The sequence below is a fragment of the Spermophilus citellus genome, assembly GCF_964194105.1.
Source record: "Spermophilus citellus genome assembly, chromosome: 10".
Lineage (NCBI taxonomy): Eukaryota > Metazoa > Chordata > Mammalia > Rodentia > Sciuridae > Spermophilus > Spermophilus citellus.
In genome coordinates this window covers 110840100-110862761 of record NC_138197.1, presented here as the reverse complement: position 1 = coordinate 110862761, position 22662 = coordinate 110840100, and the positions used below count along the sequence as shown (strand labels likewise).

The 22662-nt window shown below is 37.4% G+C and overlaps 1 protein-coding gene across 5 annotated transcripts in view; it reads right to left on the bottom strand.

Moving 5' to 3' along the window:
- The window catches only part of CRADD (CARD and death domain containing adaptor protein), a 263193-nt gene that overhangs the window by 139360 nt on the left and 101171 nt on the right, over positions 1–22662 (bottom strand). The window contains exon 1 of one of the 5 annotated variants that reach the window (XR_014023935.1): positions 18941–19217. The exons of the other annotated variants lie outside the window; for them this stretch is intronic. The gene's annotated coding sequence lies outside the window, so the exon portion shown is untranslated. Of the gene's footprint in view, positions 1–18940; positions 19218–22662 lie in introns of those variants that run through there. 5 annotated transcript variants of the gene reach the window in all.

Sequence of the window (22662 nt, the reverse complement as noted above, 5' to 3'; positions counted from 1 at the left end):
CATGGGCAAAATTTAATTATGTGAAGCAATATGAATGTTAAATCCTTCATGACTTTTAGTATTTCTTTTCAAATCTTTCACAATTATTCCACCCACTGTGAAGTCCAGAACAATTGTTTTAGCGTTTCATCTTTATATTTTGCTAAAAGCATTCAACCTAATTTTAGCGGAGAATAAACAACTAAATTTTTAAAACTCTATTTTTACACTCACATTTCATTGGTTTATGTAATATTTAATTAGATTTCATAATTACAGTAATAAATTCAATTGGCATAAACAGAACTAAGAGAAAAACAAGTGGCTCTAAGTAAGCACATGACTTTGAATATACTGAAGAGAAATGTGTTAGCAGAATATATTTAGCCTTAAGAGTACTTCTAATGTATATACTTAATTTTTTTGCTTAAGTAATATGGAAGGATATATTCTGAAATATTAAAACTAGTTTAGCTTAACTGAAGGAGTTTCTGGTGGTGTTTAATTGAATTTGCTTGTGTGTGTTTCTTCAGAGGACTTATATTGATTACACACATAAAAACCACATCATTTCAAGTCACAAGAACCTTGTTCTAAGAGCACTCTATACCATCCTCTTGAAGAACGATGGCAGCTATTGGAAGTAGATGCCTTCCTCTAACACAGTGTGAATTAAGACTTCTAAATGAAGTAGCTAAGTTAAACGCCAGCTCTGCCACTTATGAGTGCATGTACATCTTCGGGTACATCTGTAAAATGGGGATAATGCCACCTACTGCAAACACGTGCTGTGAGCATTAGTGTGATTCCTGTAGAATCTAAAGCTTCTGACCTAAGAAGGGACTCAAACTGAGACTAAAGGAAACAAAGAATAGAAACCAGTAGTTTAACATTTCATCCATTCTCTGGAAGGAATGTACTAAAAAATAAGAAATAAAAAAATTTTTTTTAAATCACAAGATTTTGGGGATCACCTAGACATATGACTGGAACTTGGAATACAAAAAAAAAAAAAAAAAAAACTTGAGGAAACCAAAACTATGTGAATGTTAGATTTAATATCTTAGAGAGCATAGGCAATGGGCTTTCTGCCTAGGACCAGTCAGACTGACAGGACAAGGCCTTTGTCTGGTTGGACTCACAGGAGAAGGAGAGAATCCTGGAAATGTGTGCAGGCCCATCCTAGAATCTGCTGCTTGAACGAGGAGTCCTTACCACACAGACCTCTAACTTGAGCCACCATCTGTAGGGAGTCTTCACAGGAAGCCTGTTCCAGGCACTGTCTGGGCCTGGAATTGAGAATTCCTTTGGCCGAGGAATTTTTTGAGAGATGAATAAAACAAGTCCACTGTCCTCACAGGGCTGACATTCTAGAAGGTTCAACTCTCTACCTTTGAGCAAAGGATAACTGATGTTATCTGCACCTAAAACATCCTTTGGAGTGGGGCAGGAGGTAATACCTATGAAAGAGTGAGACATAACCACCTTCACCAGGACGAGTTTCACCTTAAAGTTAGTTTTAACCTCAACCAAAGGTAGAAGGAAAACTAGAAAGAAGCATTACAAGCTTTGCAAATTCAATAATGGACTACAGGGCAGCAACCAGGGAAAAGTCCCAAAGTGGCCAAAGATCAAGTCAAATAATACAGCCCAGTGGGGGAACTCCAAAAAAGTATATTGTCATAGGCGATAATTGGGAATCTTTTAGGTTTTGCTTTAATCAGAAAAAGCAATCTCTTTTAATTACATTAAGTATTCCCTTATTACATTCCCATCTTTAAAAGATTGCACATTTTTGGTTACATCATGTATAGCAAAAGACACTGTAATTACACCAGGGTTGGGGCTTGGGAACGGGTATAGGAAACATGCACAGTGGGATGGCCTATCTGCTGAGCCAAGGTCCAGAATCTTAAGACTCACTAGGGAAGGATTGAGTGGGGGAGAAATTCCCAAAGTTAAACCAGAGACTTAGTAACTTGGCTGATTTGAGCTGTCAGAGGATGAATGATGACAAGTGGAACTAGCAGATGTTTTGATGTTTCCATATTTACAAGCTATCTCTCAAAAACTAGCTTTCTTATATAATGCTTTTCCTTCAACATGAATTATTGAAAAATATAAACAAATATTCCTCAGAAGACAATAAGCTACCTCTTTAAGGAATGTCCATTTCAATCACTTTCAAAACGCCTCTGTTAAACTAATGGTTCTTAAACTATGCCTGAAGGATTACTAGTTGCAGTTCCTCAATCTGGACCAAGGCATTCTGCTAAAACCATACCTGAAAGTCCTTGACTAATGCACAGAAAATAAGTTGATAAATGAGACATTCTTATTGGAAAGTTTCCCCCCATAATTTTGTTCTTGAATCTGTCACACCTGATAGTTTTACAAAGAATGCTTACAGAACACAAATAAATTTTACTAGAAAAAAAAGTGAGGACAAACTGATCGTGCTTGGTCTATGCTACAGTTTGGATGTGGAATATCAATGTCTTAAAAGCTTGATCTTCAGCTTGTGGTATTACTAGGAGGTGGTGGGAGCTTTAAGAGGTGGGGCATGGGGCTGGGGTGTGGCTCAGTGGTGGAGTGCTTGTCTGGCATGTGTGAGGCCCTGGCTTCAATTCTCAGCACCATATACAAACAAATAAATTAAATAAACGTCCATCGATGACTAATAAACAATTTTTTTTAAAAAAAGAGGTGGGCCTAGTGGAAGGAAGTTGGTTTACTGGCAGTATACACTTGAAGAGGATGTTGGGATACCAGCCCCTCCTCCTTCTCTCTCTCTTGTTTTCCATTTACATGAGGTAAACAGACCTCCTCTAACATACACTGCCACCATAAAGATTTATTCCACCATAAGCCCAAAGTAACAGGGTCAAGTGACTGACCATGGACTGAAACTTCTGAAACTATGAGCCAAAAATAACCCTTTTCTCATTATAAGTTGACCATCTCAGGTATTTTGTCATGGTGACAGAAAGCTGATTAATACAGTCCAACATCTTTTGGTTCTCACTCACAGATGTGACTGGAGTTCTACTTTTTATATTGCCAACCTCTAATGAAATCCTAGGAAGGCACATCCAGGAGCCCATTCATTCCCTCTCACCCTCAGTAAAGAGGTTTGCCTCCTTCTCACACAGCTACACTGTGGATACTACCTTCAGGCACCATGAACATTGGTATTTACTAGAACAAGTACTGCTCTAGAATGAGATGATGTCAGGTAGACTTCCTGGATTTCACTTTTCCCATCTACGAAATGGAGATAATAACATCTGCCCTGTCTACCTCACAGAAGGACGAATGAACTGTGCATTCTCAGGAATGGAATAAACTAGCAAAGTGCTATACAAAATACATTACTATTACTAATTATTAAAACTTCCATTAATCAGTGAGATCCTGTCTCTAAATAAAATACAAAATAGGACCAGGGATATAGTTGAGTAGTCGAGTGCCCCTGAGTTCCATCCCCAGTACCCCTCCAAAAAAAACTTCCATTAAAAATGAAAATCAGTAATTCCCTCTTGACCTCTCTCTGAATAACTGTTCAGAAAGCCCTTTCTTTACTCCCCGAGCAGCATGCAATCCGGGCTAAAATACTCTTTGCCTTCAGGCATAACAAGCACATCAATCTAATCATTAATTTCAAACATATTGAGTTTTTTTTTCCTCTCTCTATGGAATGGCCCTAAACTACATGTTATATTTCTTATTTATAATCATGCTCAAGATTTTAAAATGTCCATTTAGCCCCATCTCAACTACTTTCGCAGTAAGGGGTAGGGGGAGGGGGTAGAAAAAGACAGTTTAGATTTTCTGAATTAGCTAAATTTACCACTTAAGTTCATTTCTCCATGGGAATTTATTTCCCAACTAATTCAAGATTACATGAATGCCTTTCATTCATGTGAGGTATTTATCCTCTTTATCACACTCACAGAAAGCTGGATTACATAAAGATAATTTCCTTTGGCATAAAAATTTGTGAAAAAATATTAGGAGAGATAAGAGAAAATTTTATATATTGTAGATATTCTGCTCCCTGTAGAGACACACACACACACACACACACACACACACACACACACACACACTTACTAAATATCACAAAGAGCTCCACAATTAGGAAAAAAATTGTTATAATACTCATCCCATGAAAAATCTAAAAGAAGGAAAAGAAAGAAAAACTTTGAAAGCACATGAAGAAATATCATGATATCTGAAACTTAGAGGACTTTATTAAAATGCATCAATAAAGGAAAGACTAAGAAACCCCTACTCTGTATGTCCTTTGTCAGCCAAGAGCACAACCATCCAACCAGCTCTACAAACCAGAAGGAAACCCTGGGGTTACCTGTTTCTGGGTTGTATGAATGACAGAGCAACCTAAATAAATGGTTTATTTTTCTCACTTTAAGGTGGCCACAAGTACAGGCAGCAGACACTGCTGAACATCTCAGTGAATCTCCTTTCAATCTCTGCCTTGAGGTTTCAAGATGGAAGTCACAGACACAGCATTTATATTCTAGGCATAAAGACAGTAGAGAGGGAAGACAGGGTGGGACTAAGAAAAAGAACAGCAAAGGAAAGTCTATTTTGGGCTGGCCTCTGTTGTAAGTGCTTTATGCTTAATTAGTTCATTTAAAGCTTTTGGGTAGATATTACCATGGTCCTAATTCTGAGGGACTCACTTGCTCAAGATTCATGACTAGTAGGTGGGAAATGATCATGTTCAGAGGTCAGCATGAGTCCCAGAAAGAAAAGACCCACCTTGAAGAGCTTTTGAAGAGATTAGAGGAAACAGATATGGCGTTCTAGCAGGTAAAGTATTCAACACCATGTTATTAATATTCTCTAATATTAATAATATTAGAGAATATTAATATTCAGAGGGTTCAGAGTTGTTCAGAGTTGTTCACTTTCTAACTACCAATATTCTAATCAGTGTGAGAGCAAATAGCTCAAGAAAAGCAAATCTTACTCATGTGTTGCTCTCCACCAGTATTTTAGACCACACTGCTATGGCCTGCCAACAGAAAGCTGACTTTGTTTTGCTCACCTGTTTACTGTTTTAACATTCGGAAAGAGATAATATTTTTAAATGATGATATTTAATTAATTACATTATGAAAAAGGATGACAGTAAATGTGGGAGAGATTATAAGATATGATTTGTAATACTGCCTCTGGAAAGGGAAACCAACAGACTGGGGACAAGAGTTGAAAGGAGACCTTTGGCGTTTTTAACTTGTGCATAAATATGTGTATAGTTCAATATAACGACATCTTAAATGTTAACATTATATTAAATAAAGGTCTACATTTTATTTAAACTCCACCTTAAATTCTGTCTTGATAGATCCAAATATTTGAGAGCCATGGATTTTCTTCCTGACCTCCCCTTTTTCTGAATGTCCACTGGTCTCATCTTAATAACTAAGCTTTTAGTTAAATCTAATATTATTGTTAATTGGCTCAAGAAAGTCAAGCATAACTCTAATAGACCACAAATCCCTTAAAGGCAAGGGACATAAAAAAATCAGGAACAAGACAAGGATGTCTATTTTCACCACTGCTCTTCAATATAATACTTGAAATCTTAGCCAGAGAAGGAAATACAGGGGATACAAAAAGGAAAGGAAGATGTCAAATTATTCCTGTTTACAGATGATAATTCTTATACTTAGAAGACCTCAAAAAACTCCACCAGAAGATTCTAGAACTAATAAACAAACTCAGTAAAGCAGCAGAATACAAAATCAACACACAAAAATCAATAGTTTTCTATACAATAGTTAATCCACTGAAAAAGATATCAGGAAAATAATTCCATTCACAATAATCTCAAAAAATACAATACTGGGGCTGGGGTTGTGGCTCAGCGGTAGAGCATTTGCCTAGGGCATGTGAGGCTCTGGGTTCGATCCTCAGCACCACATAAAAATAAGTGAATAAAGGTATAAAAAATAATAAAGATGAAATACTTCTACAGTGAAAATTGCAGGACACTGAAGAGAGAAACTGAAGAAGACCCTAGACAATAGAAAGACAGGTGTTCTTAAATAGGCAGAATTAATATTGCTAAAATGGTCCCCTTCCCTAAAACAATATACAGATTCAATGCAATCCTCATCAAAATACCAATGACATTCTTCACAGAACTAGAAAAAAAATGGTCCTAAAATTCATTTGGAAGAATAAAGGACCCAGAATAGTGAAAGCAATTCTAAACAAAACAGACTGCTGGAGGCACCACAATACCTGAATTTAAATTATACTCCAGAGCTATAGCAACAAAAACAGCATGGTACTAATGTAAAAACAGACACATAGACCAGTAGAATAGAAGACACAGAGACAAACCCTGGGATCCTTGACAGACACCAAAAACATGTTAGAGAAAAGCCTTTTTAATAAATTGTGCTGAGAAAACTGGATATATATATATATATATATATATATATATATATATATGAATAAGACTAGATTCTTATCTCTCACCCTGCATAAAAGGCAATTCAAAATTATGACAGACATAAGAATTAGACCAGAAACTTTGCAAATGCTAGAAGAAAACATAGGCTCAACACTCCAACATTTAGGCTTAACACTCCAACATTTAGGCACAGACAACAACTTCTTCAATTGGATTTCTAAAGCTCAGGAATTGATACCAAGAGTTAATAAATAGGATGGCATCAAATTAAAAAGTTCTACACAACAAGGGAAACAAGAGGATGAAGAGACAGACCCCAAAGGGGAGAAAATCTTTGCCAGCAATTCTTCAGATAAAGGATTGATCTTCAGAATATATAAAGAATTTTAAAAACTTGACATCAAATATCCAAATAACCCAATCAATAAATGGGCAAATGAATTAAATAGATAACTCAAAATAATAAATACAAAGAGCTGACAATTTTTTTTAAAAAAAGATCAACATCTTTAGCAATCAGGAAAATGCAAATCAAAACTATACTGAGATTTCTTCTTATTTCAATTAGAATGGCAATCATCAAAATACAAATAATAAATGCTGGCAAGGATATGGGGGGGGAGGCTTACAATGTAGGTGGGATTATAAATTAGTACAATCACTATGGAAATCATTATGTAGGTTCCTCAAAAAACTAGGAATGGAACCACCATATGACCCAGCTATATCACCCCTTGATATTTATCTAGAAGAATTAAAGTCAGCATATTATAATGATACATGCATACTGATGTTTACAGCTGCACAATTCACAATAATCAAGTTATGGAATTACCATAGGTGTCCATCAACAGATGAATGGATAAATAAAATGTGGCATATATGCCACATGTTTTATTAAGCCTTAAAAGAAGAACAAAAGTGTGTCATTTGCAGGAAAATGGATGGAACTTGAGAGCATTATGTTAAGCGAAATAAATCTCACTCAGAAAGCCAAGAGTTGCATGTTTTGTCTCATATATGGATGGGGAGAGGAAAAAAGGGTTAAAAAGTGTGAGGAGCAAGGGTCCCATGAAATCAGAAGGTAGAGTAGAGGAAGAGGGAGAAGAGCAAAAGGGGAGGTACTGAAGGAGAAGACTGATCCAATTATACTATATGCACCTATGAATATCACAATGTATCCCCTATTATGTATAATTATAATGTATTAATTTTTAAAATTAAAAAAGCTGGGGGAAAAAAAAGACAGGCAAGGAACAAGACTTCTGAATTCTTTATTGCCCTTAGTCCCATCCCAGAACTGGAGGCAACAAACACTTAGGGATTAATCACTTGCTGGATAGAGAGTAGTCGCTGCAGCTGATTACAATGCCTGCAGATATCTTTATTCAGAGTATACCATGATGCAGGAGGAGACAGACTGTTACTCTAAAGACAATGAATTCTTTCTTTAGCTTAAAAAGGTTCCAACTTATTAACCTTTTCAAATTTATTTTAAGCTTATTGGGCTTTTACTTTCTGCAAAGTTGGATCTTTATTTTCTGTTTTTATTGTGGTAGGGTAGTGTTTCCTTTCTGGTTGGGAAGAAACAAAGCACAGAAGATGGCAGAGAAGCAAAGCTCATCCTCCAAAGAGACACTGCAATTTTCTGAAATCACAGTATTCATCCACTCCTCCTTTATATTAAAAGCATGGGCAGATTTTTTTTTTCTTAAAATCAGCAAGAAATCCATCAGGGCCAAAAGCATACTGAGCAATAGAATTAAAATTGCTAAAATTACTGAGAATTTTCCCCTTCATTCCTATTTGTCACAAAATGAAACTAGTGTTCATAATACCAACTTGGTCACACGGTGAATTTTGCTGAAAATAAGTCAGAGAAGCCCTACTAGGCAGTGAAACCTAATAGTGCTGTAATAAAAGTATGAACTTAAAGAGTTGAAGGAAGTCAGGGTCTGCCAGATGAGCTGCATCTTACAGGAGTCTGCCAGGGGACAATGGGAAGGGAGTGACAATTCAGGCCAACTCATCCTCCTCCCCTCTCTCTGCTCTTTCTTCAACTAGCCCCTAATTCAATAAATGGCCACTACACCCACCCACTGGTTTGGGTCCCAGTCATCTTTGATTTCTCCTAGCCTTACTCCCCACTTCCTGAAGTAACCACTTCTCACAGTATCCTTCAGAGCCACCTTTCTTAGCCACCCTCTCTTAGTTGGTCTCTTGCCCAGATCACTGCTGGGGTCTCTGAACTGGTTTCCCTGGAAACACCCTTTATCCTGCTCTGCTATGCTTCACACTATACACAATCTCAAAATGACCTGATTAAAAATGAAAATCTGATCATCTGATCATCTCTCTCCCCTCCAAGTTTCCCAGTGTAATCAGAATATATTCAAACTCATGTGAGAGGCACCTGGGGAACTTTTTAAAAATGCTGAAGACTGGATCCTACCACTGAAATTCTAATTGGCCTGCGTTTTGACCTGAGCCATCAAGATGACTACAGTGTATAGTCAGGACTAAGGACACTACTGACCTACCTGGTCTCATCCCCCACCACTTCCTGCCTCGCTCCCTGGACCTCAGTCACAGCAGTTGTCCCTCCCTGTCTCCCATGCCCACCTTGCGGCCCTTGCGCTGCAGGCCCATCTTCTTGAACAGTCTTCCCTTTGTTCATTCTTAGGTCTTGCTCAAATGTCAGTTTGTAAGTTCCTACTGAGGAGCCACCATCACAAATCTACACTATGGCTCAGCATGTTGTGAAAGAAGGTGCGAAAGGCCAGCAGCTATGGGTTCGGGCAAATTATAGGAAGATTCCAAAATCACAGACATTTTATTTTCTCTTACAGTCAATGGGCACTGGGAATTAACAATATAGTTAATTGTTCTGCAAAACAAAAACAACAAACCAGCAGGCTCTCCCATGCATACAAAACATGCCAAGATAAAGTAATGAACGTACAGTCTAGGTTTATTAGTTAAACTCCTAAAAATGCGACCTGGCCCTCAAGACCTTTGATGACAGGGCAGAAAGGTATGCTTCTCTCTTCACATACACTCTCCCCTTTATCACACCAAGTAAGTGGCCCCTTTTCCAAACTCACCTTTTGCAACTCACCCCCACTCCTTGATCATCCTGCCCTTTGCTCTAGAAATCTTGCTTCTTTCCAAATCTCTGCTTTTCAAAATTCCAACCATTCTTAAAAGCTGAGATAAAATAGTAACATGTTCATAACACACCTCCTAATTCTAGAACTTCCTAATACTTTATTTCCCTTGCTGTAGTATAGAGATTTTATTGTGACTTCCATATTTTCACTCTGGTCTCCTGAAATATATTCTATGTAGAGCAGACAGACTAGACTTTTAATGCAAAATCCCAACAATACACACCCTTTCTGGTGATTTTCACCTAGGCCTAGAGTAAAAGCCAACTTGTTGGTTCCAGGTCCACCACCCTCTTGGTTCACCTTCCATTTCCCACTTGCCCACTCCTGCTGATTCTGGGGCCAGCCACTTTCCCTCACGGCCTTGGCACATGCTGCGCCCTCTGACCAGGGCAATCTTCCCTCCTCTCTCCCCAGAACAGACGACTCCTTCTCATATTCAGATGATTCCTGAAACAGCCCTCCTCAGGGAGCCTTCCCAGACTATCCCAGAGAAGGCATGTCCCCCTTCCCTGTCTACCACTATTTCCTTCAGAGCCCTTTTCACAACCTCTAACTACTACTTTTCATGCTTGTTTCGTGTCTCTCTTAGCAGAGAAGCTCCTTGAAGGTGCTGGCCATGTCTGCATTGTTCGCCACTATACCCTCAGTTCCTGACAGAATGCCTGGCATGTGATGGATGGGTGGATGAATGAATGCCAAAAAATCTTGTCTAATTCCTAGTCTCTACAAATACATGAAGTAATTTTCCTCAGAACTCCCATTAAATGTTTTCCAACATCTTTGTTTTCACCTCTGGGGACACTTATCCAACCACAGCGGTAAGGCCAGGGCTTCTCCTAATTCTTAAGTCAACATTTCTATATTTTCCCCTCTTTTTCTTCTTTCCATTTTAATAAACATCCTCCCCATACTTTAGTGGTATTTTTTCTTTGGGGCCCAGAATGACAAATGACTAGTATTCTCTACTTCTCTGGAGGCCATGTTAGTCTACATACCCACAATTAGCAGGCTAACCTTGACAAACCAAACAAGGTCATCTCATCCCAGCATCAGATGAGAGTAACTAGCAAAGCGGTCAGCTCCAGATCAAAGTTTATTTTGAAAAGACCAGAATACCAATAATTTCTGTTCCTGGAAATCCAATGAACAATCTTTGTTGTTTTCCCATTTTCCTTTGGCAACTTTTGTTGAATTTAGCTCTGTGTTTTCTTGTATTTCCTCTTGCTTGTCTTTCTGGGATTAGACTGAGATAGAATTCTACAAAGGGGATTTTTAGTTGGTTCCTAAAAGAGAATGTCATGGTTAACAAGTTTTTTCCTAGGCTGTAGAAAAAGAGGGTAAAGTCAGCAGTGGGACAAAGGAAAAGAAAGAATAAGATGGGCAAAGGCTCTCAGTGGGCAAAGTGCAACTAAGCGGAGAACAGAAATGATTTCAAAACAGCCAAATAATACTCTCTGGGGAACAGAATGAAAGGGGAAGAGATTCAGAGAGCGAAGTAATTAGCTTTTCAACTAAAGAATTCAAGGAGAACTTTTTTCCTTTATCAAGTACCTAAGAAAAAAAAGACAGAAATAGTTTATAAATTTTCAGGAAATTCAGGTGAAGTTTTTATTATTATCAATGTAATTCTTTTTAACTGTAATAACTTTACTATAATTGGTGACAGACTTTTCTCTCCTCTTAGGCTGTTCTGCCCCACTCCATGTGCCCCTTACCTCCAAGCCAAGATTATATCAACAATGATTATTTCTGTGTTTTTTTTTCCATTCCAGTTACATCATGTGCAATAAAAGTAAACATATTTATAACTAGCACGTTGTGTAACACAATACACTTCTCTATTCTGCAGGTCCTCAAACTTGAAAAGTAATAAAACACTCTACACTCCCACAAAATTAAATGCCTCAGTATTTCAAATTCTTAGTAAAATGTTTCTTAGTCCTTGAATTCCTGGAAACCTGTGAGGATAGCTCAGAAGAAACAAGGTACTACAAGAGCACAACAAATAACTGCAGCAAAATGATAATGAGAATTTATTTGATTTCATAAAATTTAGCTGTGAACAGTCCTAGCCTCAGGTTTCCACATTTCTCTTTCTTATAAGAAAACAATATACTACTATACTCCTGATGTTAAACTGTGTATCCCAAAGATCTTAATGAAGCCTTTGGATATAAACCAATATAAAGTAGTATCAGGGGCTGGTGTTGTAGCTCAGTGGTAGAGTGCTTGCCTAGCATGTGAGAGGCACTGGGTTCAATTCTCAGCACTGTATATAAATAAATAAAATAAAGGTTCATTGACAGCTAAGAAATATTTTTTTAAAATAAAGTAATGTCAGATTAAAATTTATCAAATCTAAACCTAATTATAAAATTTTCATGTAAATAGTTAATAACAAACAACTTTGCTTAACAATTGAATAATACCAAACGTAAAAAATACCAAACATAAAAAATTCCACTATATTTAAAACTCTGAAATACAGAAGTGATCTTATTTTATTCAAAGCTGCTACAAACTATAAGTATCTTTAAAAGAAATGAGTCAATTTGTATTTCTAAGTATTCTGTGAGAAACATTTAGAATTAAAACAAAACACTTAGTCCCTACCCCAGGGGCAAGAAATCTAAGTGTTTTGAGATTAGAATCTGTAGTCTGATTCCAAAGATTTACAAGAACATGTGTTTAGCAATGGGCATGGAATACCCCCTGCCCCATTATTCTTATTATCTTCTTGATCAAAGGGGGGCCTTGTTTAGAAACAAGGCCATTCCAGTTAACTGGAATTCCAGTTAATTCTAATTGGGGCGCCACCACAGTTTTTAAGGAAATCAACCTAATGTACCTTTGGGAGCAAATCCAACCATGGTAACAATAGTGGCAACGAGAGTTAAAATACTCTTCACTCCTTACCAAAACCAAATGTAAAGTGTGAACATACGTTGCTAAACTCTGCTAACAGGGACTGTGCATCAGGAAATCCTTTAGGCCCCAAGTTCGGTCCTATGGCTCTGCCTCCCGTGTAGGCTCTGAGTCCAGCCATGCTTCACCATCTGCACCACTGTTACCCTGTCCAAGCTGCCATCATCACTCATATGGCAACTGCCATGTCCTCCTCAACAGATGCCCTGCTTCCTCCTTCCGCCTCTATAATCCATTTTTTTTCTTTTAAGGTTCATCATTCATTTAGTTTAAAAAAACTTTATTATAGCATTATAGTTATACATAGTGGCTGGTTCATTTTGACAAAGTCATACATGCATGGGATTTGATTTATGCCATTTCAGTCCCCGGAGCCTCTCTACCTTGCCCCCACTTCCCTCCCCTTATTCTCTTTCCTCAATCTATCTTTTGCTCATTTATTTATTTATTTTTGATTGGTACTTTTTACATATAAAGTTGGAATTCCCTGTGGTATATTTACATATATGCATAGCATGATTTTGTTAAATTCATCCCACATTTCCTCCCCTTTCCCATCCCTCCTCCCTCCTGATCTACACTGACCTTCCCTATATCTTTATGATATCTAACTGCCCCCCACCCTGTGCTTTTATGATATCTAATTATTTAACGATATCTAATTGCCCCCCACTCCTTATTTTACTCTAGCTTCCACACATGAGGGAAAAAATCCAATCCTTCATTTTCTCTGTCTGGCTTAATTTAGTTAGCCTGATGTTTTCCATTTCCATCCATTTATAGGAAATGCTATAACTTCATTCTTCTTTATGTCTGAGTAAAACTTCATTGTGTGTGTGTATGTGTGTATACACACATACACACACACACACAACACACCCCACATTTTCATAATCCATTCATCTATGGGGGGGGCATCTAGGCTGGTTTCATAACATGGCTATTATGAACTGTGCTGCTATAAATACTGATGTAGCTGTATCCCTAGAGTATGCCGACTTTGTTTCTTCTGTATAAATAGAAGGAGCAGGATAACTGGGTCATATGGTGGTTCCATTCATAATATTTTGAGGTATCTCCATTCTGTTTTCTATCTGCAGTCCCACCAACAATGTATGAGCGCACCTTTTCTCTCACATGCTTGCCAGCATTTATTATTATTAGTATTCTTGATTATTGGTATTCTGACTAGTGTGAGATGAAATCTTAGTATGGTTTTGATTTGCATTTTCCTCATTGCAAAAATACTTCAATCAATTTCAATTTTTCATATATTTTGGGGCCATTTGTGTTTCTTTTAATATTTTTAATATTAATTAAAACACTTTTTAAAGTATTTTTTTAGTTGTAGATGGACACAATGTCTTTCTTTCTTTATTTATTTTTATGTGGTGCTGAGGATGGAACCCAGTGCCTCATGTGTTCGAGGCAAGTGCTCTACCACTGAGCCACAACCCCAGCCTCCATTTGTGTTTCTCCTTTTGAGAAATGTCCATTTAGTTCTTTTGCCCATTTATTGGTCGGCTATTTATTTATTTGTGTTAAGCTTTTTGAGTTCTTTATATATTCTAGCTATTAATCCCCGGTCAGAGGAGTAGTTGGCAAAGATTTTCTTCTGTTCTGTGGCTCTTTCTTCATGATCTTCTTTCCTTCACTGTGCAGATGCTTTTTAATTCTACAGCATCCCCCTTATTGATTCTTGGTATTGTTTCTTGAGCTTTAATGATCTTCTTTAAAAAGTCAGTGCCTGCACCAATATGATGGAGTGGTGGCCCTAGGTTCTCTTCTAACAGTTGCAAAGTTTCTGACTAATTTCTAAGTCTTTGATCCACTTTGATCTGACTTTTGTGCAGGGTGAGTGGCTGAGATCTAGTTTCATTCTTCTACATATGGATATCCAGTTTTCCTGGCACTTGTTGAAAAGGCTATCCTTTCTCCAATATATATTTTGGGCATGTTGGATGTCTTTGTGTCTATTACTATATTCTATTGGGCTTCATGTCTGTTTTGATGCTAATACAATGCTGTGTGTTACTATAGCTCTGTCGTATAATTTTGAGATCAGGTATTGGGATGCCTCCTGCATTGCTCTTCTTGCTCAGAATTGCTAAAGTGATTCTGGGTCTCATATTCTTCCAAATGAATTTAAGGACTGTTTTTTCTAGTTCTGTGAAGAATATCATGGGTATTTTGATGTAGATACAAACCATTTTTCTACTCAAAAGCCAGAGTAATCTTTCAAAACTATCTGTAGATCACAGCATTCTCCTATACGTTTTTTTCTTCCCTTTCTCTTCCTGCAGAAATGGAGAGGCTGGACAAACAACATCCGGATGTTATTTTCTCTACCTCACACTCTGATGCAAACCAAGTTGGGGAAAATGGTCTAAAACTACAGCACATTGTTAGAAGTAATATCCTGCTACTTTGAAAATCTGAAACATAAAAACTGTAAGAGTCAATAATAGCTCTCTTATCCAGAAGCCACAGGTCTAATGAGTCCAACTCTCCAAATACTTCTGAGAAGAACTAGAGGTGGGACAAACAAGAGGAGACTCATAGATATCACAAAGCCCATATATTAAAACTCCTTCATACTTAGATGAACCTAATAAGGTCATCTATTTTTCTACATATAATCAGAGAAAATTATTTGGAGCACTGGGAACTCATGGGGAAGCCACGTGGGGAACATTAGAAAATGAACACTAATCAACTACCAGACAGGAGGAGACAGCTAGACTATGAAAAGCAGAAACAATAATATGTGAGCTTCAGCAAAAACTCCACTTGGAGAAGATCCAAAGTGTATTCACCATATTAGAGCACAATATTTCCCAAATGACCCTGAACTAGTAAGAAAATACTAGATGGTGTTCCTAATATATATAATACATTTCACTAAAAATTTCAACAAAAATGGATAGGTGCCCTTCAATAGATAATGGATAAAGAAATTGTGGCAAATATACACAATGGAATATTACTCAGCCTTAAAGAATGAAATTACGGCATTTATTGGTAAATGGATAAAACTGGAGAATATCATGCTAAGCAAAATAAGCCAATCCCAAAGAACCAAAGGCCAAATGTTTTCTTTGATATGCAGATGCCGATTCACAATAAGGCAGAAGAAGAGAGGTACTTTGGATTAGATAGGGGAGGACGTATGGGTGTAGGAATGATTGTAGAGTGAATCAGACATTAGTACCCTGTGTGCATATAATGATTACATGACCTGTGTCACTCTACATCATGTACAACCAGAAGAATGAGAAGTTATACTTCATTTAGGTATGATGTGTCAAAATACATTCTACTGTCATATATAACTAATTAAAACAATTTTTAAAAAAATAACAAAAATAAAAGTCTATGCTAAGTTTGATAGCTATTCAAAAAAAATGGCTAAAATGGTCTTACATAATGCTGCTTAAAAGGTTATAATTCCTTAGATGAAAAATTCATTCTTCCAGAACAATGGCAATAAAGTGAGCAAATATACTGACTGGCTAAGTTTACTTATTTTCTGTTCAAATTGAATAATTTCTATGGGTGGTGTGTTCAGCCTCAAGAGGGCACTCACGGCTTCCCACCTGCAGGTAGCCAAGGAGAAGGAAGGAAGTCTTCCTGAGTGGAGGAAAGTAAGGAGGTTCTGGGTCCTCACCAGAAGTTCCCTAGGTACCTGACAAGCCAAGAAGTTAAGGTTTCATGTTCACATCTGCTTTTTCCTCTGGTCCTTTTTGGGTTGCTCCTCCCTTTTCTATACACAAAGGCTGCCTACTGCTTGGAAGGACTTAGTCCTTCTTCATTCAAGAAATATTTATTGAGTACCTACTGCATACTAGGTCCTATCCTAAATGCTGAGGATACAGCAGTGAACAAGAAAGGCCGTGATAAGGGCAGTTTACACCAGCTCTGTTCAAGACCTTAGGGATCCAGGCTCTCTCTTGGTTCCTTTCATTAACAGTGTGGCGGGTCCTCAAGGTCTGAGAATGGTATGTTCATGTGTTCCAAGACAGGCTACAGTACAGGGGTTCCCAGGTGGCTTACATGTGATCTGGTTCAGTTCACCCAGGGTCTTACAACAATCATTTCTTTTAGTAAAGATTCTATCCTAGAAATGGGAACACTATCTGGATCATAGCTTAACTCATTTTTTTTTTAATGGAACCCAGGGCCTTATACAGGCTAGGCAAGCACTCTCCCACTAAGCTACATCCCAGCCCTTTTCATTTTTTATTTGGAGTCAGGGTCTCACTAAGTTGTCAGGATAGCCTTGAAATTACAATCCTCCTGCTTCTGCCCCCTAACAGCTTGGATTTCAGGTATGTGCCACTGCAACTACCTTAACTAGTCTTAAAACCATGGAACCTATGGAAAGCCATTCCCTAAATTCATCAACAAGTATTCATTGAGCATATATTATGTGCACTGTAATTGACACTTGAGATATATCAATGAACAAGAGAGAGAAGGATACCTGACCTGTTGCATTACTTGATAGGGGTGCTGGGACACTCAATAAATAATGAGCATAAGTAAATTATTAGACAATAAATAGTACTTAAAAAGAAAAGTACAAGACAAGGGGAATCAAGGATGCTGGGCGAATCAAGGAAGGTTGATAACAATTTTAAACTATGTTCAATATATAAGTTTGTTAGCTGACATCTTTACTGTCTGTTCTTTAGAATTATTCTAACAACCACCTTCATTGTAAGTAAAGTATCTTTGGGAAAATAAGCACCAGTCAGGACTAAACTTCCAAATGTGATTGGTGAGGTTTTTGTGATCTGTGCTTCATGACTTTATGTTATTGGTCTAGTGATTCTTTTTGGTAAACAACCAGTATGTATTTTTTTTTCTTTAATTATGTTCATGCTTTTATTTTAAAGAAAAAAAAAGCAAGATGTGTATCTGTGAAATTTCCCAAGTATACTTACTTATATATTTATTTTTCCTACAAAACAGGATATGGTACAAAAAAAAAAAGGGGGGGGGAAAGAAAAGAAAGGAAAAGAAAAAGATATGAGACACCAGCATATTGCCAGTTCAGTTCAATTAGAGCTTTCCCTTAGACTGACCTCAAATTCATTAAGATTGTTTACACTGAATTTCTACAGGGACAGACGCCTTTGGAGAACCTTTTAAATTAAAGTACAGGTTTCTTGTAAGTGGAATTTTACCTCTCTATCATATTATAATTCCCTTATTATGACATCTATGATGTTTCCATTCAGAAATTACATAGCAGTATGTAATTAGGTAATTTGGGTAGCGACATGTACATTCATGTCTAAGGACTTCACTGAATTTGAATGTCAAAATATAATTTTCAAAAAGATAAAAATATAATTAACATACAAGTATATAGTGAGTACATGTCAAAACTTATATTAAAGACAGCAAGATGGCAAAAAACCTGATACATAAGGACAATGTAAAAAAAGAATGCTAGATCAAGATTCTATATTATATACAAAAACTGGTTAATATTCTCTAAGGCAATAAAACATGACCTTTGAGATTATCTTTTTTATCTGTCAAAAATCATTTGTGTTACATCAACTTTACAGAATCTAGATACTAATTAATAGCAAACAGTCAATAAAACAAAGGTATATTATATATAAAGAATCAGATGACCCTCATGCTCAACAGTAACCTTCATCTTGTTTTATTATTATCAAGTTTTAGATAATTTTTCCTCAATGTGAGTAAAACCTGATTCAATTGTCCATAAAGATAATGAAATTTTCTCTCCCTGAAGAACTCAACAAATTAAAAAGCCAGAACAGAGGCTAAATCTTAGGTTTGATATCAAATTTATACTCTCAAAGTTCCCTTCCCATCCCTCTGTTCTCTGCCAACCATTGGCAAACATTTGGGTTCTGAAGTAGCCCTCCTTAGACAGTAGTCTGCTTAAGGACAGAAACATGATGTGCTGTCCTCATTTTCATCACAAAAATCCACTTTTGCCACTACCTACTGAGTCCTGGAGCTGTGTTAGGTTTGTGGTATTGAACCAAGTTCTATAAAGCAAAGCAGCACAGCCAAGAAAGAATGGCCCTAAAGGTCACAAAATAAATAGATGCACACAAGAAAGGCTATCACGGTTCCAAAACTGGGAAGAGAAAAGAAAGGCTTAAAAGAGAAAGTACGCCAAGGAGGGGTGTGCTGAAAGACAAACAGGCTAAACCCACAGCAGAAAAACAAATCATAGTAGAAAGTAAAAAACAGATAATTGAAAAATGACTCAGTATTACAGAGGTAACTATTCATGTGTTCTTTCACCAAAAAGCTAATTAATGGTGACAGTTCATTAAAAAGAAAAGCTAAAAAATAAAGAGGAACAAATGACTTCAAATTATTTATATTTGAGTTAAAAACAAGGGAGACACTGAAATATTACCAAAGGAGCCCAGCATTCTGCCAATTCTTCATGAAAAGCTTCAGAGGCTTCTCATTCCTTGAATAAAATCCACACTCCTGTGCAGGGCTTACAAGGCTCAGCATGGTCTGGCTCAGCCCCTGATCTTCCTTCTTTCTCATGAAGTTCCAACAAACATGATTTTCAGACAGGTTCTGGAACACACCAAGCTTCTCCCCTTCCTAGGTCCTATGGACTTCCTGGCTCCTTTATCTAGAATGCTCCTGGGTGGCTAAAGCCTACTCATCCTTCAGGTGTCAGCTTCACTATCACTTCCTCAGACACACTTTCCCTGACCTCCCTGTCTTGTTATTTTCAAACATACCAGGACAGCAGAGATCTCGCCTAGGTTGTTAACAATTATATTCCCAGAATAGTGCCTGGATTCATGAAATACATAAGATTATTGAAAGAACAGATGCAGTTAATTTGAAGAATTAGGATGGCACCAAAAGAGGCTTATTCTAAAACCCCAGAATAGTTGTGTAACTTCTAGTAGATTCTTGGAGGACTTACTGCTTTCATGGCTGCAACAGTTTCAGGCAAGCCTCAACTCCCACAAGAGATTGCAGATTATTCTTTCTTCCAGAAACTTCTAAGTCCTGTAGTTTACAAATACTAAAACCAGGCTCCAAAGGGGACTAGATGCCTTGGTCAGGTGAGATACAAATGCCTGCACTTGGGGTCTTCATGCCCTTGCAGATAGATCACTTCTCTGGCATGATGTGGTTCTCACTGTCTAGGGAGTTTCTCTTCTTCCCTCATGGCAACCAGCTCCCTGCTGCTCACTGTTCAGGGGGAAGAGTAGAAAACTACTGAAAACGTATGAGAGGGACAGCAATGAGAATGCACATCCATTCCTTGTGGCACGACTATCACTGTACACTGCACTGAATCTTCTCAACCACCCTAGGAAGCAAGCAAACTGGAGATAGGTAGGTAGGTAGATAAATAGAAAATTCCTTTTCTCCCCATTTCTCAAGTCGAACCATCTTAGGGTCCCCTGCTAGAGGAGACCAAAGCCAAGATTGAGACCTGGGTTTGCCTACTTTCAAAAGCTATATCATTTTGGCACCTCCTGATAACCTTACAGGCAGTTGGGGAAAGAGCAGAAGAGGGGAGGTAAAAGGCTACCTGATACCACTGCCATACTCCCTGCCCTACAGGGATACAGGAAAGAAAGCCCTGCCCCTGCTCTCTTGCCTCCCCAGCATGGCCTCCCAGTGCTTGGCCTCTGGACACCTGAGGTTCTCTCTCCCTGGAGCTACCTTAGACTCCATCCAGCCTGTTGAAAACACTTCACTCCTACTGCAAGGCTGCTATAGAGTGATGGCTTCATAGACAGAAATAACATGAATTTGATATATTTTTCCATAAAATGATATTACATGGTGTTTAGGATTTATAATACCAGTGGTTTTCTTATTTAAAAAAGAAAAAAAATAAGTTTAATAGAGATCTGCTAATCTGAAATCCCCAAAGCTTCAAAAAAAAAAAAGTTTTTTTCATAATTCATTTGGCAGCAAAACCTGACCTGACCTGAACTCCCTGGGCCTGGATTCATTTGGTGACAAAACCTGACCTGAGCTGACATAAGGCTATTTATAGTTTTATTTATCCAACGGAGTGTGAATATTCATCAGTTTCACTGCAAATATATTAATGGGTTTGATTATAGGATCATGCTCCAGACCACACTGTCGTGCTATGTAATAATTGGTAAGTGCACAACATTATCCTTCTTTAAAAAAGAATTAAATTTAAAAATCTGAATTCAGCAAAATCCAGCTTCAAAGCTTTTGAATACAGAATTGTAAACATGTATTTATTCAGATTTGAACCTCTCTGAGTCTTGGGTTCATCATAAATCTGAAATTAGTTTGTAGACAACATCATTTCTTTGGGAAAATATAGAATTAATTTCAAACTAGTAACTTGAAAATGAACTTCAGAATATTATAAATTCATGAGCTGGAAACTAACCAGATAAAAGTGTACAACTGAAAAAGAAATCTTCATGACAAAGGTTTTCATTCTGGAAAAAAAAAAGTAAACCTGGTTCTGTTTCCTAAGCCCACAAAATCTTCGCGTCTTCAAGAAGTCTTCAACTTGGTATTCTTAGATCTGTCCATGCTGGGAACATGTTGGAATATCACAGCGTCAAAAAGGAAAACATCAATGTCTCCCTTTCAATATGAGTTTGAGGGATAATCCCACTCTTCTTATAATCATCATCTGAATACAATGAATCTGGTAGCTGATTATTTTTTTCCCTTTTTGTTTTGGTTGTCAGAAAAAAAAAAAAAGGCCAAATTTGTAGCCTAGCTCTAGCACATGTAGTTTAAAATTCAAACCCTACCCATTCCAGTCTTTTTATTTTTCTCTTAGTCTTACTTTCCTTTCACCTTAATTTCTTTATCTATTTACTCCAATTGGTGGCGGCGTGGGAGTGTGTAAATTTCCTCAACACTTTTTTTGTAATAAGGTGGAGTATGGATAAATAGACAAATAAGTAATTGTATACTTAATAATATACTGACATGAATCCATTTACTTTCAGTTGTAAAAACTTCAGCAATAACAGAACTCTAAATTGTTCCACTTCACAATTATAGATACTGGGCCAGAATTAAAGCCTTCTGTACCAAAATGCTCACGACCATCATTCATTACACGAAAATAATCATAAATTAAGGGAAGCAAAAGAAGGCTCCCAGTCATGTTGCAAGTTTCTTAAATGTACACAGCCACCAAGAAACATGGCTAAGATCTGATCATCACGTTCCCTGAGGGCTGAGGAGGCACCAAGTTCAGGTATGGCACCCTTGCTGCTTGGACTTCCACCTCGAATCTCCAGATCATGGGTCACTTCCCAGAGCACCACTTTTGAGCACAACACTGTGAGATCCCCACTTCTTGCTCTGGGCCTCCCACTTATTAGAGTTACTGGAAGACATGGAGTTACTGAAAAAAGAGGGGAGCATCCTAGAGAGTATTCTTGAAACCCCTAAGAGCTTTCTGTTCTATCCTTGGATATGTTTGTTGATCATTCTTTTCTTTTATAATTCTGAGGCACCAGAATTTTCCTGTGTCTAACTCACACTTCAGAATAGTAGTATTTAACATTTCTAAAAGAAGGGCTGGGGGTTTAGCTCAATGGTAGAGAGCCCCACTAACATGTAAAGCCCTGGATTCCATCCCCTATACCACCACCAAATTCTGAAAAGAAAAAAAGAGTTTAAGTAACAAATGGTATTCAAGTTTTAGAAGCAGTAAATTAGTATACGTAAGTGAGCCTGCCCTCCTTTAAGATGTAAGAACTCTACAAGACACCAAGAGGTGTTTTCAAGTGCCCTACAGCTAGGAAGTTTCAAGTTTATTTTAGGTATGAGTAGGTGGCAGCCAGGTCAGGGAACCAAGTTTCTTATCCAAAACTGGATTCTAGTAGAATTATATTTAAATACATCAAAAACTCCCCAAGGCTGAAATCAGAGAACAAATAAAAAACATTCTTTTAAAAATGCAAGTGTTGTTTGTTATTATAACATTGAGACAGAAAACGAGAGCACGTTGGTACTATAAACTGACTTCTATCTGATGCAATTTTATTATGATACCAAAAATAAAACAAGATTGAGAATATTTGTCAAGTAGAAGTTTGAGTTTAAAAAACAACTACTTATGATGAATTTTTATTATAGTAC